Source organism: Elephas maximus, chromosome 12 (genome assembly GCF_024166365.1).
Source record: "Elephas maximus indicus isolate mEleMax1 chromosome 12, mEleMax1 primary haplotype, whole genome shotgun sequence".
NCBI lineage: Eukaryota > Metazoa > Chordata > Mammalia > Proboscidea > Elephantidae > Elephas > Elephas maximus.
In genome coordinates this window covers 60,969,728-60,984,647 of record NC_064830.1, presented here as the reverse complement: position 1 = coordinate 60,984,647, position 14,920 = coordinate 60,969,728, and the positions used below count along the sequence as shown (strand labels likewise).

General features: G+C 39.8%; 1 pseudogene; it reads right to left on the bottom strand.

Moving 5' to 3' along the window:
* Positions 1–14,920, bottom strand: part of LOC126086820 (olfactory receptor 1F1-like) — a 62,160-nt pseudogene that overhangs the window by 12,753 nt on the left and 34,487 nt on the right.

Genomic DNA, 14,920 nt, shown 5'->3' with positions numbered 1-14,920 from the left:
GCTGTTCATATGAGATCTTTCTTCCTTTTCATGTAGGCATTGGTTGCTATAAGTTTCCTTCTGAGTACTGCCTTCATTGCATCCCATAAATTTTTGATATGTTGTACTTTCATTTTCATTTGACTCCAAGACTCCAATCTTTATGGGAGCAGATCACCAGGTCTTTTATCCAAAGGAGCAGCTGGTGGGTTCAAACCACCGATCTTTTGGTTAGCAGTCAAGTGCTTAGCCACTGCACCACTAGGGCTTCTGAAAATCTTACATAATGGGTGTTAAACCCTAAAAAAAAAGCAGAATATAGCACTTTACATAGATTATAATCTAAATTTATAAATGTATAAATTTAAGTACATTGATTATATGTTCACAGGAAAAAGATTGGATAGAATACAAAAATTATTTATGAAAACGTTATTGAATATTCACTTTATTAGAAGTTTAGGCTTCATTCTTTATAATTTCTTGCATTTTCTAAAAATATCTATAATAAAGATATATTAGTTTTATAATCAGAAAAAAAAAGTTTTTTTAAAAGAATTAATGTAAGGTAATTTTTTTTTTTTTAGAGGCATTACCAGTAGACTTTGGCCTTTATTTTCTTTATCACTGACCAAAAGTAGATACAGCAGGACAGCCTTTATTTAAAAAACAACAAACCCCCCCGACACTGAGGATGGGAACTCATTTCCCAAGTATCAGAACCCAGACAGTGACCTAGAGAATGGGCAGGTATACACCTGGTAGGCTCAAACCACAAGGAAGCACAGGTAGTGATTTTTATTACTGAACAATAAGACGTCAAGCAACAAAAGAATTACAAGGACAAAGGGACTATATGCACAATTCATGTCTTAGACATCTAGTGCTGCTAACAGAAATATCACAACTGGGTGGCTTTAAGAAATAAATTTGTTTTTGCACAGTTTAGGAGGCTAGAAATCTGAATTCAGGGCACTGACTCTACGGGAGGGCTTCCTCCTTCTCTTGGCTCTGGGGGAAGGTCCTTGTCTCTTCAGCTTCTGTTCGTTGACTCCTTGGTAATCCTTACGTGGTGTGACATCTCTCTCTCCCCATTTCTGCTTGCTGGATTACTCATTTAATCTCCTTTAGAGAGATTGGCTTAAGACACACCCTACACTAAGATGGTCTCATTAACATAACAAAGAAAATCCATTTCCAAATGGGTTTATAACCACAGGTATAGGGATTAGGATTTACAGCAAATATTTTTGGGGGACACAATCCAAACCATAACAAACCATATATGGGCTTATTACACTCATGAACACCTTACACCTGGCTGACTCCTTTGGACTGAGTGATCTTCAGGGTCTTTTGTCAACAAGAGGGAGTTGTGGGGTCACATGCTAATAAAAGCCAGTGAGTTGGATGGGAATATGACCTGATTCTTGCCCTGGCCAGTGAAGTCTATCACACTGATTATCTTTAGAAATGGTCATGGATGCAAACAGAGCTATGTGATCCAGATGCGTGCTGCAGCATAATTTACAGCTGTATGAAATTGAATCTTCAAAGTTGGGGATTTGTTAAATAAATTGTAATACATCCATATCATGAAATACCATGCAGTCATAAAAATCACATCTCTAAGGTGTTTAATGGCATGAAAATCACAAGTAGAAAAATCAGGATGCAAAACTATATTGACAGTTCAAGATCAGTTTTGGTTAAAATTATTTTTTTTAACTGTACTGTTACAAGTTATTTTACTTTTTTCCATATATTTTTAAAAATAATTTGCAGTGCAAATATTGTACCATAATTCCCAAAATATAATTTTTACAGCCTCTTACCCTAGTGGCGTAGTGGTTAAGTGCTAGGGCTGCTAACCAAAAGGTCAGCAGTTCAAATCCACCAGGCGCACTTTGGAAACTCTATGGGGCAGTTCTACTCTGTGCTGTAGGGTCTCTATTAGTCGGAATTTACTCCACGGCAGGGGAGTTTGTTTTTTGGTTTTTGCCCAATTAAGTATGCAAAATTGAAAGTTAAGACCATGTTTATTTATTCACTTATTCAGTAAATGTGGGTTGTTTATGTACTTTGTTTCAGGAGCCAAGCTTTGCACAGGGCATCTAAGTTTCTTAGTGCTGCTATAACCAAAATACCACAAGTGGGTGGCTTTAACAAACAGAAATGTGTTTTCTCACAGTTTAGGAGGCTAGAAGTTCTAATTCAAGGTTCTAGCTGAAGGGGAACGCCTTCTCTCTGTGTCAGCTCTAGGGAACTGTCCTTATCTCTTTTCAGCTTCTGTTCCTTGGTTCCTTGGTGATCTTCATGTAGAGTGTATCTTCCCTTCCATTTGTGCTTCCTTCTCTGTGCCTAATCTGCTCTCAATTATCTCAAGGGTAATTGGATTAAAACACACCCTTCACTGATACGGTCTCATTAACATAACAAAAAAAGTCCTATTCCCAAGTGGAATTATATCCACAGGTATAGGGGCTTAGGACTTACACTACATACTTGAGGGGTACACAATTCAGTCCATAGCAGCAACAAAAGTAAACACTGTATGTTAGTGCCAAGCATCTCAAAGTCTCTAGGGGAAGAGGAGAGGAAGAAGCGCTAGCCTCCTAGACACATGACCAGTAACTCAAAGTATAATTTTTTTTTTGTGGGAACTCAGAAAAGGGAATGACAGTCTAAGTGAGAGGAATCAGCAAAGGAGATAACATTGACTTGGATGTCAGGTTGTCAGGAGGAAGGGACAGGCAAGTCATCCTGGATGGATGGAACAACAAATGTTGATATGTTTCTTACAAAGAAAAAAGACGTTGTTATTGTTAGTTTTCATTGAGTATCAACATCCTTACTTCTAAGGAGTATTCTGGCTGTACTTCCAAGACAGATTGTTCGTTTCTTCTGGCAGTCCATGGTATATTCAATATTTTTTGCCAACACTGTGATAAAAAGACATCAATTCTTCTTCAGCCTTCCTTATTCATTGTCCAGTATTTGCATGTGTATGAGTCCATTGAAAACACTATGGCTTGGGTCAGGCACACCTTAGTCCTTAAAGTTACATCTTTGTTTTTTTAACACTTTAAAGAGATCTTTTGCAGCAGATTTGCCCAATGCAGTACATCATTTCTTTTTTCATGTAATTTTTTTATTGTACTTTAGATGAAGGTTTACAGAACAAACTAGTTTCTCATCGAACAGTTAGTACACATATTGTTTTATGACATTGGTTAACAATTCCACGACATGTCAACACTCTCCCTTCTTGACTTTGGATTCTCTATTATCAGCTTCCCTGTCCCTTCCTGCCTTCTAGTCCTTGCCCCTGGGCTGGTGTGTCCCTTTAATCTCGTTTTATTAGCCTGTCTAATCTTTGGTTGAAGGGTGAACCTCCAGAGTGACTTCATTACTGAGGTAAAAGGGTGTCCAGGGGCCATACTCTTGGGGTTTCTCCAGGTTCTGTCAGTCTGGTCTTTTTTTGTGAGTTAGAATTTTGTTCTACATTTTTCTCCAGCTCTGTCTAGGACCCTCTATTGTGATCCCTGTCAGAGCAGTCAGTGGTAGTAGCTGGGCACCATGTACTTGTACTGGACCGAGTCTAGTGGAGGCTGTGGTAGATGTGGTCCATTAGTCCTCTGGACTAATCTTTCCCTTGTATCTTTAGTTTTCTTCATTTTCCCCTGCTCCTGAAGGGGTGAGACCAGTGAACTATCTTAGATGGCTACCCACAAGCTTTTAAGATCCCAGATGCTACTCACTGAGGTAGAATGTAAAACATTTTCTTTATAAACTGTGTTATGCCAATTGAGCTAGATGTTCCCCCAAGATCATGGTCCCCATAGCTCTCAGTCCAGCAATTTGGTCCCTTAGAGAGTTTCGATGTGTCTATGGCGCTTCCATGACCTTGCCTTGGACAAGTTGTGCTGGCTTTCCCAGTATTGTGTACTGTCTTACCCTTCACCAAAGTTACCATTTATCTATTGTCTGTTTAGTGTTTTTCCATCCCCACCCCTCCCCTCCCTTGTAAACATCAAAGAGTGGTTCTTTTTGAGTGTTAACCTTTTCATGAATTTTTATAGTAGTGGTCTCATACAATATTTGTCCTTTTGTGATTGACTTATTTCACTCAGCATAATGTCCTCCAGATTCACCCATGTTGTGAGATGCTTCGCAGATTCATCATTGTTCTTTATCGTTGCATAATACTCTATTGTGTATGTGTACCATAGTTTGTTTATCCATTCATCTGTTGGTGGACATCTAGATTGTTTCCATATTTTTCCTACTGCGAACAAAGCTGCAATGAACATGGTTGTGCATATGTCTGTTCATATGACGGATTCGCATGATTGCTGGATCATATGGTATTTCTATTTCTAGCTTTCTGAGGAATAGCCATATCATTTTCCAAATTGGTTGTATCATTTTGCATTCCCACCAGCAGTGCATAAGAGGTCCAATCTCCCCATAGCCCCTCCAACATTTGTTATTTTCTGTTTTTTTGATATGTGCCAGTAATGCCAGGGTGAGATGGTATCTCGTTGTGGTTTTAATTTGCATTTCCCTAGTGGCTAGTGATCGTGAGCATGTTCTGTGTCTGCTGGCTGCTTGAATGCCTTCTTTGATGAAGTATCTGCTCATTTCCTTTGCCTATTTTTTTAAAAATAATTTTTATTGTGCTTTAAGTGAAAGTTTACAAATCAAGTCAGTCTCTCACACAAAAACCCATATACACCTTGCTACACACTCCCAATTACTCTCCCCCTACTGAGACAGCCCGCTCTCTCCCTCCACTCTCTCTTTTCGTGTCCATTTCGCCAGCTTCTAACCCCCTTACCCTCTCATCTCCCCTCCAGGCAGAAGATGCCAACACACTCTCAAGTGTCCACCTGATCCAAGAAGCTCACTCCTCACCAGCGTTGTCTCCAAGCCATTGTCCAGTCCAATCCATGTTTGAAGAGTTGGCTTCGGGAATGGTTTCTGTCCTGGGCCAACAGAAGATCTGGGGGCCATGACCACCAGGGTCCTTCCAGTCTCAGTCAGACCATTAAGTCTGGTCTTATGAGAATTTGGGGTCTGCATTCCACTGCTCTCCTGCTCCCTCAGGGGTTCTCTGTTGTGTTCCCTGCCAGGGCAGTCATCGGTTGTAGCCAGGCACCATCTAGTTCTTCTGGTCTAAGGATGATGTAGTCTCTGGTTCATGTGGTCCTTTCTGTCTCTTGGGCTCGTCATTGCCTTGTGTCCTTGGTGTTCTTCATTCTCCTTTGATCTAGGTGGGTTGAGGCCAATTGAGGCATCTTAGATGGCCGCTTGCTAGCGTTTAAGACTCCAGACGCCACTCTTCAAAGTGGGATGCAGAATGTTTTCTTAATAGATTTTATTATGCCAATTGACTTTGACATCCCCTGAAACCATGGTCCCCAGACCCCTGCCCCTGCTACACTGTCTTTGCCCATTTTTTAATTGAATTATTTGTCTTTTTGTTGTGGAAGTGTTGGATTGTCTCGTAGATTTTAGAGATTGCACCTTTGTCTGATTTAAACCCACCACCCAGTGCCCTCGAGTTGATTCCGACTCATAGTCTGATTTAAAATAGCCCAAATTTTTTCCCAATCTGTAGGTTCTCTATTTACTTTTTTGGTGAAGTCTTTGGATGAGCACAAGTGTTTAATTTTTAGAAGATCTCAGTTATCTAGCTTATCCCTGGAGTTTGTGTGTTGTAAGTTATGGTTTGTATCCTGTTAATGCTGTGTATTAGGGCCTGTTGTGTTGATCCTATTTTTTCTTCTATGAACTTTATAGTTTTTGGCTTTATACTTAGGTCTTTGATCCATTTTGAATTAGTTTTGGTATATGGTGTGAGGTATGGGCTTGTTTCATTTTTTTTGCAGACTCTGGACATCCAGTTTTGCCAGCACCCTTTATTAGAAAGACTGTCTTTTCGCATTTGATGGACCTTGGGCCCTTTTTGAAGATCAGGTGACAGTAGGTGGATGATTTACATCTGGGTTCTCAATGCTGTTCCTATGGTCAAGTATCTGTCATTGTACCAGTACCAGGCTGTTTTGACTACAGTAGCTGTATAGGAGGTTCTGAGGTCAGGTAGTGCGAGTCCTCCTACTTTATTCTTCTTCTTCAGGAGGGCTTTAATTATTTGGGGCTTCTTCCCTTTCCATATAAAGCTAACCATTCGTTTTTCCATCTCTTTGAAGAATGTAGATGGTATTTGGATCGGGATTGCATTGTATTTGTAAATTGCTTTGGGTAGAATTGTCATTTTCACAATGTTGAGTTTACCTATCCATGACCATGGTATGTTTATCTGCTTATGTAGATCTCTTTCAGTTTCTTGCAGTAGTGTTTTGTGGTTTTCTTTGTATAGGTCTTTTACATCCATGGTTACATTTATTCCTAAGTATTTTTTTTTTTTTCTATTTTAGGGGCTAGCAGTAGGTTTTATAAATGGTATTGTTTTCATGATTTCCCTTTCATGGTTCTCTTTATTGCTGTATAGGAATCCAACTGATTTTTCTATGTTTATCTTGTATCCCGGAACTCTGATGAAGCTTTCTGTTAGTTCCAGTAGCTGTCTCATGGAGTCTTTCAACTTTTCTATGTATAGTATCATATCTTCGGCAAATAGGGACAGTTTAACTTGTTCATTACCAATTTGGATGCCCTTTATTTCTTTTTCTTGCCTTATTGCTCTAGCTAGGACTTCCAGCACAATGTTAAATAGGAGTGGTGATAAAGGGCATCCTTGTCTTGTTCCTGTTCTCAAGGGGAATGTTTTCAATCTTTCTCCATTAAGAAAGATGTTGGCCATTGATTTTACATAGATGCCCTTTATTATGTTGAGAAATTTCCCGTCTATACCTATTTTATTGAGAGTTTTTATCAGGAATGGGTTTTGCACTTTGTCAAGTGCTTTCTCTGAGTCAATTGAGATGATCATGTGATTCTTTTCTTTCCTTTTATTTATATGGTGGATTACAATGATTGATTTTCTAATGTTGAAACATCCTTGCATACCTGGTATGAATCCTACTTGGTCATGGTGTATTATTATTATTTTTTTAATACAATGCTGAAATCTACTGGCTAGAATTTTGTTGAGAATTTTTGCATCTATATTCATGAGAGATATTGGTCTGTAATTTTCTTTTTTGTGGTGTCTTTAACTGGTTTTTGTATCAGGGTTATGCTGGCTTCATAGAATGAATTTGGAAGTATCCCTTCCTTTTCTATGTTCTGAAATAGTTTGAGTAGTACTGGTGTGAGCTCTTCTCTGAATGCCTGGTAGAATTCTTCAGTGAAGGTATCTGGGCCAGGGCTTTTTTTGTTGTTGTTGGGTGTTTCTTATTGTTGTTGTTGTTGTTGCTTTTTCAGTCTCTTCTATCATTATGGATCTGTTCAGATTTTCAACATCATTTTGTGTTAGTTTGGGTAGGTAGTATGTTTCTAGAAATTTGTCCATTTCCTCTAGGTTTTCAAATTTGCTGGAGCATAGTTTTTCATAGTACTCTGTTGTGATCCTTTTTATTTCATTTGGGTCTGTTGGGATGTCCCCTATTTCATTTCTTATTTGGGTTATTTGCTTCCTCTCCTGTTTTTCTTTTGTCAGCTTGGCCAGTGGTTTGTCGATTTTGTTGAACCTTTCAAAGAACCAACTTCTGGTTTTGTTGATTCTTTCTATTGTTTTTCTATTCTCTATTTCATTCATTTCTGCTCTGATCTTTATTATTTCCTTCTTCTGGTGACTGTGGGATTTTTTTTTTTTTTTTTTTTTTGCTGTTCTCTTTGTATTTGTTCGAGTTGTGTAGCTAATGTTTTGATTTTGTCTCTTTCTTCTTTTTGATGTGTGCATCTATTGCTATAAATTGACCTCTGAGGACTGCCTTTGCTATGTCCCAAAGGTTTTGATATTATGATGTGTTTTCATTCTCGTTTGATTCTAGGAGTTTTTTTTATTCCATCTCTGATATCTTCTATTACGCAGTGGTTTTTAAGCAGGGTGTTATTCAGTTTCCAGATAATTTATTATTTTTTTCTTGCTCTTCCTGTTGTTAATTTCTACCTTGATGGCATTGTGGTCAGAGAAGATACTTTGTATTATCTCAATGTTTTGGATTTTGTTGAGGGTTGCTCTGTGGCCTAGGATGAGGTCTATTCTTGAGAACATTCCATGAGTGTTGGGAAAAAATGTGGACTTTGCAGCTTTCAGATGGAGAGTTCTGTATACGTCTTTGAGGTCAAGTTGGCTGACTGTGCTCTTTAGCTCTTTTGTATCTTTGTTGAGTTTCTTTTAGATGCTCTGTCCTTTACCAAGAGTAGTGTGTTGAAGTCTCCTACTATTATTGTGGAACTGTCAATTTCTCTTTTCAGTGCGGTTAGAGTTTGTTTTATGTATTTTGGAGCCCTGTCATTGGGTGCATAGATGTTTATTATGGCTAAGTCTTCATGATGGATCGTCCTTTTGATCATTAAAGGGACTTGATCAAACAAGTGCCCTTCCTTGCCTTTTATGGTGAATTTTGTTTTAAAGTTTATTTTATCTGAGATTAGAATTGCCACTACCACTCTTTTTTGGTAGCTATTTGCTTGATATATTTTTTTCATTCCTTTGATTTTTAATAAATTTATGTCTTTGTTTCCAAGATGTGTCTTTTATAGACAGCATATTGATAGACCCTCTTTTTAAATCCATTCTGTCACTCTGTGTCCCTTTATGGTGCATTTAGGCCATTTACATTCAGTGTAATTATTGATAGGTGTGAATTTATTGCTGTCATTTTGTAGTGCTTGTTTTTGTCGTGCTGACATTTTCTTTCTTCTTCTTACTCTCCTGTGCTGAATTCCTGTCATGTGTGTGTGTGGATTTCTTTTGTTTTTGTAGACCTTGTTTTTATTGAGACTCTTTTTTTTTCTTTATTTTGATGAGTAGGTTTGTTAACTTTCTTTGGGGCTACCTTGAAATTTACCCTTATCTTCCTACATTTGAACCAGTCTATTATCACTTGGTATCACCTTGCCTTCCTTTCCATTAGAAAGATCTATACCTACACAGTTTATTCCCTCTTTCATTGTCCTGACGTTGTTGTCATTTACACATTAACCTCTCTGGTTCCCTGTTGTAATTATTTCGGTTTTGGATAGTCCTTGAGAGTTCATTTCCTAGGTTGGTATCTGGCTGATACAATCTTGCATCCTAGATTCAGGCTGTGGTCTGATGTTGTTTTTTCTCAGACCAAAGGACTCCCTTTAATAATTCTTGTAAGTTTGGTTTGGTTTTTATATGTTCCTTTAATTTCTGCTTTTCTGGAAATTTCCCCATCATATTTGAATGAAAGTTTTGCAGGATATATTATTCTTGGTTGGCAATTTTTTTCTTTCTAAGTTTTATATATGTCATCCCGTTGTCTTCTTGCCTGCATGGTTTCTGCCAAATAATCAGAGCTTAGTGTTAGTGTTTCTCCTCTGTATGTGACTTTTCGTTTTTCTCGAGCTGCTATCAGGATTCTTTCTTTGTATTTGGTTTTAGTGAGTGTGATTATGATATGCCTTGGTGATTTTCTTTTGGGGTCTATCCTATAAGGGGTTCATTGAGGTTCTTGGATGGCCGGCTTTTCATCTTTCATGATATTAGGGAGGGTTTCTGTTAGCAATTCTTCAATGGTCCTTTCTGTGTTTCTGTGCTGTGTGCTCTGGAAACCCGATCACCTCCAAATTTTTGCTTTTGATCGTATCTCACATAATTCTCAGGGTTCCTTCTTTTTCCTTTGTTCTTTTTTCTGATTTTTCCTCAAACAGAGGTGTATACAAGTGTTTCTCTTCAATTTCACTGATCCTGTCTTCCATTATTTCCAACCTGCTCCTCAGCATTTTTCTGACACTGTCCATTTCTGAAATCTTGTTGTTTATGTTTTGGATTTCTAACAGTTGTTTTTGTATGATTTCTAGTTGTGAATTTGTATTGGCATCTTGTTCCTGTATTATTTTCCTGAATTCTTCCTTTTTTTTGTCTGTATTTTCCATGAATTTGTCTGCCTTTTCTGTGAGTTTGTCTATTTTTTCATTCTTGTCTGCTTTTTGGTTCAACTCTTGGATAGCTCTGAATATTAGAGATTTGAATTCCCTGTCAGGTAGTTCTAGTGCCTTTTCTTCTACTGGAAAGTCATCTGGTATTTCATTTGGGATGCCTACTGGAACCATCTTCTCCTTTTTTAAAATATGTTTTGATATTGTCTGCTGTCTTCAGGACATACAGTAGTCATTTTCTTCATTTCTTGATTGTAAATTTGTTTCATCCTGTTTTTTTTTTTTTTAATTTGATTATGTCTGAGCAGGCAGGCTGTGCATCCTTTGGTGTTTACTTGACTGTGGTCATGATACTTTTCACCTCCTTGTCCAATGAGCAAGGCCAGTTGCTCAGCTGTGGTGCAGCAGGGTGGGTACAGCTGAAAGGGAGGGGTTGGGATGGGTTTTTTGTGGCACGTACTAGGACAGACAGGGATGGCCGGGAATCAGTGGTGGGCAGGTTCCAGTAGGCCATGCCTGTGCTGCTTGGGGGTATGATGTTCACTGCATAGTACAGATAGGCAGGAAGGAGGGGGGAGGTTGTGCTGTGTGAAGCTATTATGAGTATGGCAAAGAGGAGAGAGAGAAGAGACAAACAGGAGCCAAAAAAAAAAAAAAAAAAAAGGAGTGCTAAGGGAGCTTGCCATTGGAGTGTAGAGATGAGAAACCAAGAAATGGAGAAAAACGAAAAGAAAAAAATGGCTCGATAAAAATTTGGGAAAAAAAGAAAAAGAAAACCCCCAGGGATCCCACCAGTGCAGCTTTAAAGACCAGGGAAGTGGCTCCCAGGCTGCACAGTATAGCCTGGCTAGAGGGCATATAGATGTCACACAGCACCAGGTATTCAGGAGACAGGAAAAAATGTATAGAAAGACAGGAACTGAGAAATGAGGAAAGGGAGAAAGGGGAAAAAAGAGAGAAAGAAAGAAAAAATGCCCCCAGGCATCCCACCGATGTGGCTGCACAGACTGGGGAAGTGGCTCCTAAGTCATGCAATGCACCCCAGCTAGAAGGGGCTCCCAAGCGGAGAAATGAAAAAGAAAACAAAGCAAAGTGAAAAAAGAAAAAAAAAAAAAAAAAGCCCCAGGGATCCCACCAGTGTGGTGTCATGAACAGGAAGAGTGGTTCCCCAGTTGAGCAGTGCTTCACAGCCTTTCAAGAAGAAACAAAGATGGCACATAGAGCTAGATGTTTAACAGAAAGGAGTGGGAGGTGGTGGGGAGCATGGAAGAAACCAAAAGAAACAGAGAAAAGCAACATCAGCAACAGACAAATGGCACTCAGGGAGCTGGCCACTGTGGGCAGGGTGAATCCAAGCAGACTGGGGCCAAAGCAGTTGCTTCCTAGCCAAGAGACTGCAGCCGGTGGGGGGGGTTGGGGGGAAGGGTGAGGGCTAGGAACGCATATATCATTGGTTACTGGTTTCTGTCTCCTCCTGGGAACTTTGTGAAGCTGCTTTCCCATACTCCCTGTCTGCTGATCCTTGATGTGGGTGGGGTGAATTCAAGCAGCCCAGATGCTGCACTTCATGGCTGGCCTAGCCACTGCAGCCAGCCAGGAAGTGCAGGGGTAGAGCAGCGGGGAGAGGATGGGGGGTGGGAAAGCATGTATCACTGGCTACTGAGTACTCTGTCTCCTACTGAGAGCTTCATGAAGCTGCTTTCCCATGCTCCCTGTCTGCCAATCTCTGACAGGAGTCCAAGCTGGTGAACCTATGCTGCGTTAGCTGATAAGGGACTTCTGCATGTATCTCTTCTCTCTCTCTGTTCTCTGTGAGTTTCTTATTTCATTCAGTTCTTGGCTGAGTTCTTTATCTCTTCATTTGACACTTGAGGTTCCAGGATTGGCATTTCTTTCTGTTTTACTTAGTTTTTCAGGTCTTTGCTGTGGAGGGACAGTGTGGTGCTTCTCTCTGTGGTGCCATCTTGGCTGGAAGTCCCCCACAGTGCTTTTAATAGCCCTCTGTGGCCTGTGAAGAAACCAGTTGGCTCCTGGCTGTGACTGTGGACTATAGGGAAATTAACAAAGTGATCCCTCCTATACTTGCTTCAGTTCTGAGCATAACTTCCGTGTTAGAAACCCTTAGTAGAGACCTGGGCATGTATCATGCTGTATTAGATCTGGCCAATGCATTCTTTAGCATCCCTTTACCCTGTCCACCCAGGACCAGTTTGCCTTCAACTGGCCGGGGTGGGAGGTGGGGGGGTGAGGAGGGGAAGCAATGGACATTTCAAGTGCTTCCTCAAAGATATTTACATAGTCCCACTATTTGCCATGGTATGGTGGCTAGAGATTTGACTCTTTTTCCCTTCCCCACTGCTGTTGGCTGATTTCATTACATTGATGACATGATGTTAACTGCTGACGATGTTTCTTTATTGCAGGAGTGTCTAGATGCCCTAATCATCCACCTACAAGGGAGAGGATGAGCTGTGAACCCCCACAAGGTGCGAGGTCTGAAAGTCAGTAAAATTCCTAGGGGTCATCTGGTCAGGTAAGAGACCCAGAAGGCAGAAGGAAGACCCAGGAGATGGAAGGTTCCAGCTGGCACAGCCTTTCGGCAACCCCAAAGGTTCCAATAGGTGAGACAAGCTCACATCCCCTGGTAATCAGGTCACAGTCCCAAAAGATCACAGTCCCACCCATAGCCCATAACCCCGAGCTGGGATCCTGGGCTAGAGGAGGTTATTTAGAATAAGAAAACACAAAACTCACGTTCCTCAGTTGATTGCCCAAGGCATCTAATTCTTGTGTGGGCTCCAGGCATTGGCCTGTAGGGTCGCGATTAGCCCTACTTTCTTAGTTCAAATAGCATTTTAGCTGAAAGTGGAGGATGACACTGCCTGGGGTTCCTGTGGCAGAACTTAAGTGGGGGCTCCTGGCTGGTCTGGTTTGGAGGAAATTCACATGAGTCAGGGGGATGGTGAAGAGGGGAAAGGTTGGGCACTGCAGGGCAGGGGACAGGTTCATCCACACCTGCCAGATTCCTGGGGATTGGATCACATTTGGACACTGAGAAGGATAGACCTACAGCTGATAGTACCCTAAATCTGACTCAAATTTCTGGACTCCTGGACCTCTGGACAAAAACTCTGCTGCCCCACAGGCCGCATCCTCTCCCCTCCCACCAACTGGGGAACAAATACAAAGAGAACAGCAAAAAAAAAAAAAAAATCCCACAGTCACCAGAAGAAGGAAATAATAAAGATCAGAGCAGAAATGAATGAAATAGAGAATAGAAAAACAATAGAAAGAATCAACAAAACCAGAAGTTGGTTCTTTGAAAGGTTCAACAAAATCGACAAACCACTGGCCAAGCTGACAAAAGAAAAACAGGAGAGGAAGCAAATAACCCAAATAAGAAATGAAATAGGGGACATCCCAACAGACCCAAATGAAATAAAAAGGATCACAACAGAGTACTATGAAAAACTATGCTCCAGCAAATTTGAAAACCTAGAGGAAATGGACAAATTTCTAGAAACATACTACCTACCCAAACTAACACAAAATGATGTTGAAAATCTGAACAGATCCATAATGATAGAAGAGACTGAAAAAGCAACAACAACAACAACAATAAGAAACACCCAACAACAACAAAAAAAGCCCTGGCCCAGATACCTTCACTGAAGAATTCTACCAGGCATTCAGAGAAGAGCTCACACCAGTACTACTCAAACTATTTCAGAACATAGAAAAGGAAGGGATACTTCCAAATTCATTCTATGAAGCCAGCATAACCCTGATACAAAAACCAGTTAAAGACACCACAAAAAAGAAAATTACAGACCAATATCTCTCATGAATATAGATGCAAAAATTCTCAACAAAATTCTAGCCAGTAGATTTCAGCATTGTATTAAAAAAATAATAATAATACACCATGACCAAGTAGGATTCATACCAGGTATGCAAGGATGTTTCAACATTAGAAAATCAATCAATGTAATCCACCATATAAATAAAAGGAAAGAAAAGAATCACATGATCATCTCAATTGACTCAGAGAAGGCATTTGACAAAGTGCAAAACCCATTCCTGATAAAAACTCTCAATAAAATAGGTATAGACGGGAAATTTCTCAACATAATAAAGGGCATCTATGTAAAATCAATGGCCAACATCATTCTTAATGGAGAAAGATTGAAAACATTCCCCTTGAGAACAGGAACAAGACAAAGATGCCCTTTGTCACCACTCCTATTTAACATTGTGCTGGAAGTCCTAGCTAGAGCAATAAGGCAAGAAAAAGAAATAAAGGGCATCCAAATTGGTAATGAACAAGTTAAACTGTCCCTATTTGCCGAAGATATGATACTATACATAGAAAAGTTGAAAGACTCCATGAGACAGCTACTGGAACTAACAGAAAGATTCATCAGAGTTCCGGGATGCAAGATAAACATACAAAAATCAGTTGGATTCCTACACACCAATAAAGAGAACCATGAAAGGGAAATCATGAAAACAATACCATTTATAAAACCTACTGCTAGCCCCTAAAATAGAAAAAAAAAAAATACTTAGGAATAAATGTAACCATGGATGCAAAAGACCTATACAAAGAAAACCACAAAACACTACTGCAAGAAACTGAAAGAGATCTACATAAGCAGATAAACATACCATGGTCATGGATAGGTAAACTCAACATTGTGAAAATGACAATTCTACCCAAAGCAATTTACAAATACAATGCAATCCCGATCCAAATACCATCTACATTCTTCAAAGAGATGGAAAAACGAATGGTTAGCTTTATATGGAAAGGGAAGAAGCCCCAAATAATTAAAGCCTCCTGAAGAAGAAGAATAAAGTAGGAGGACTCGCACTACCTGACCTCAGAACCTCCTATACA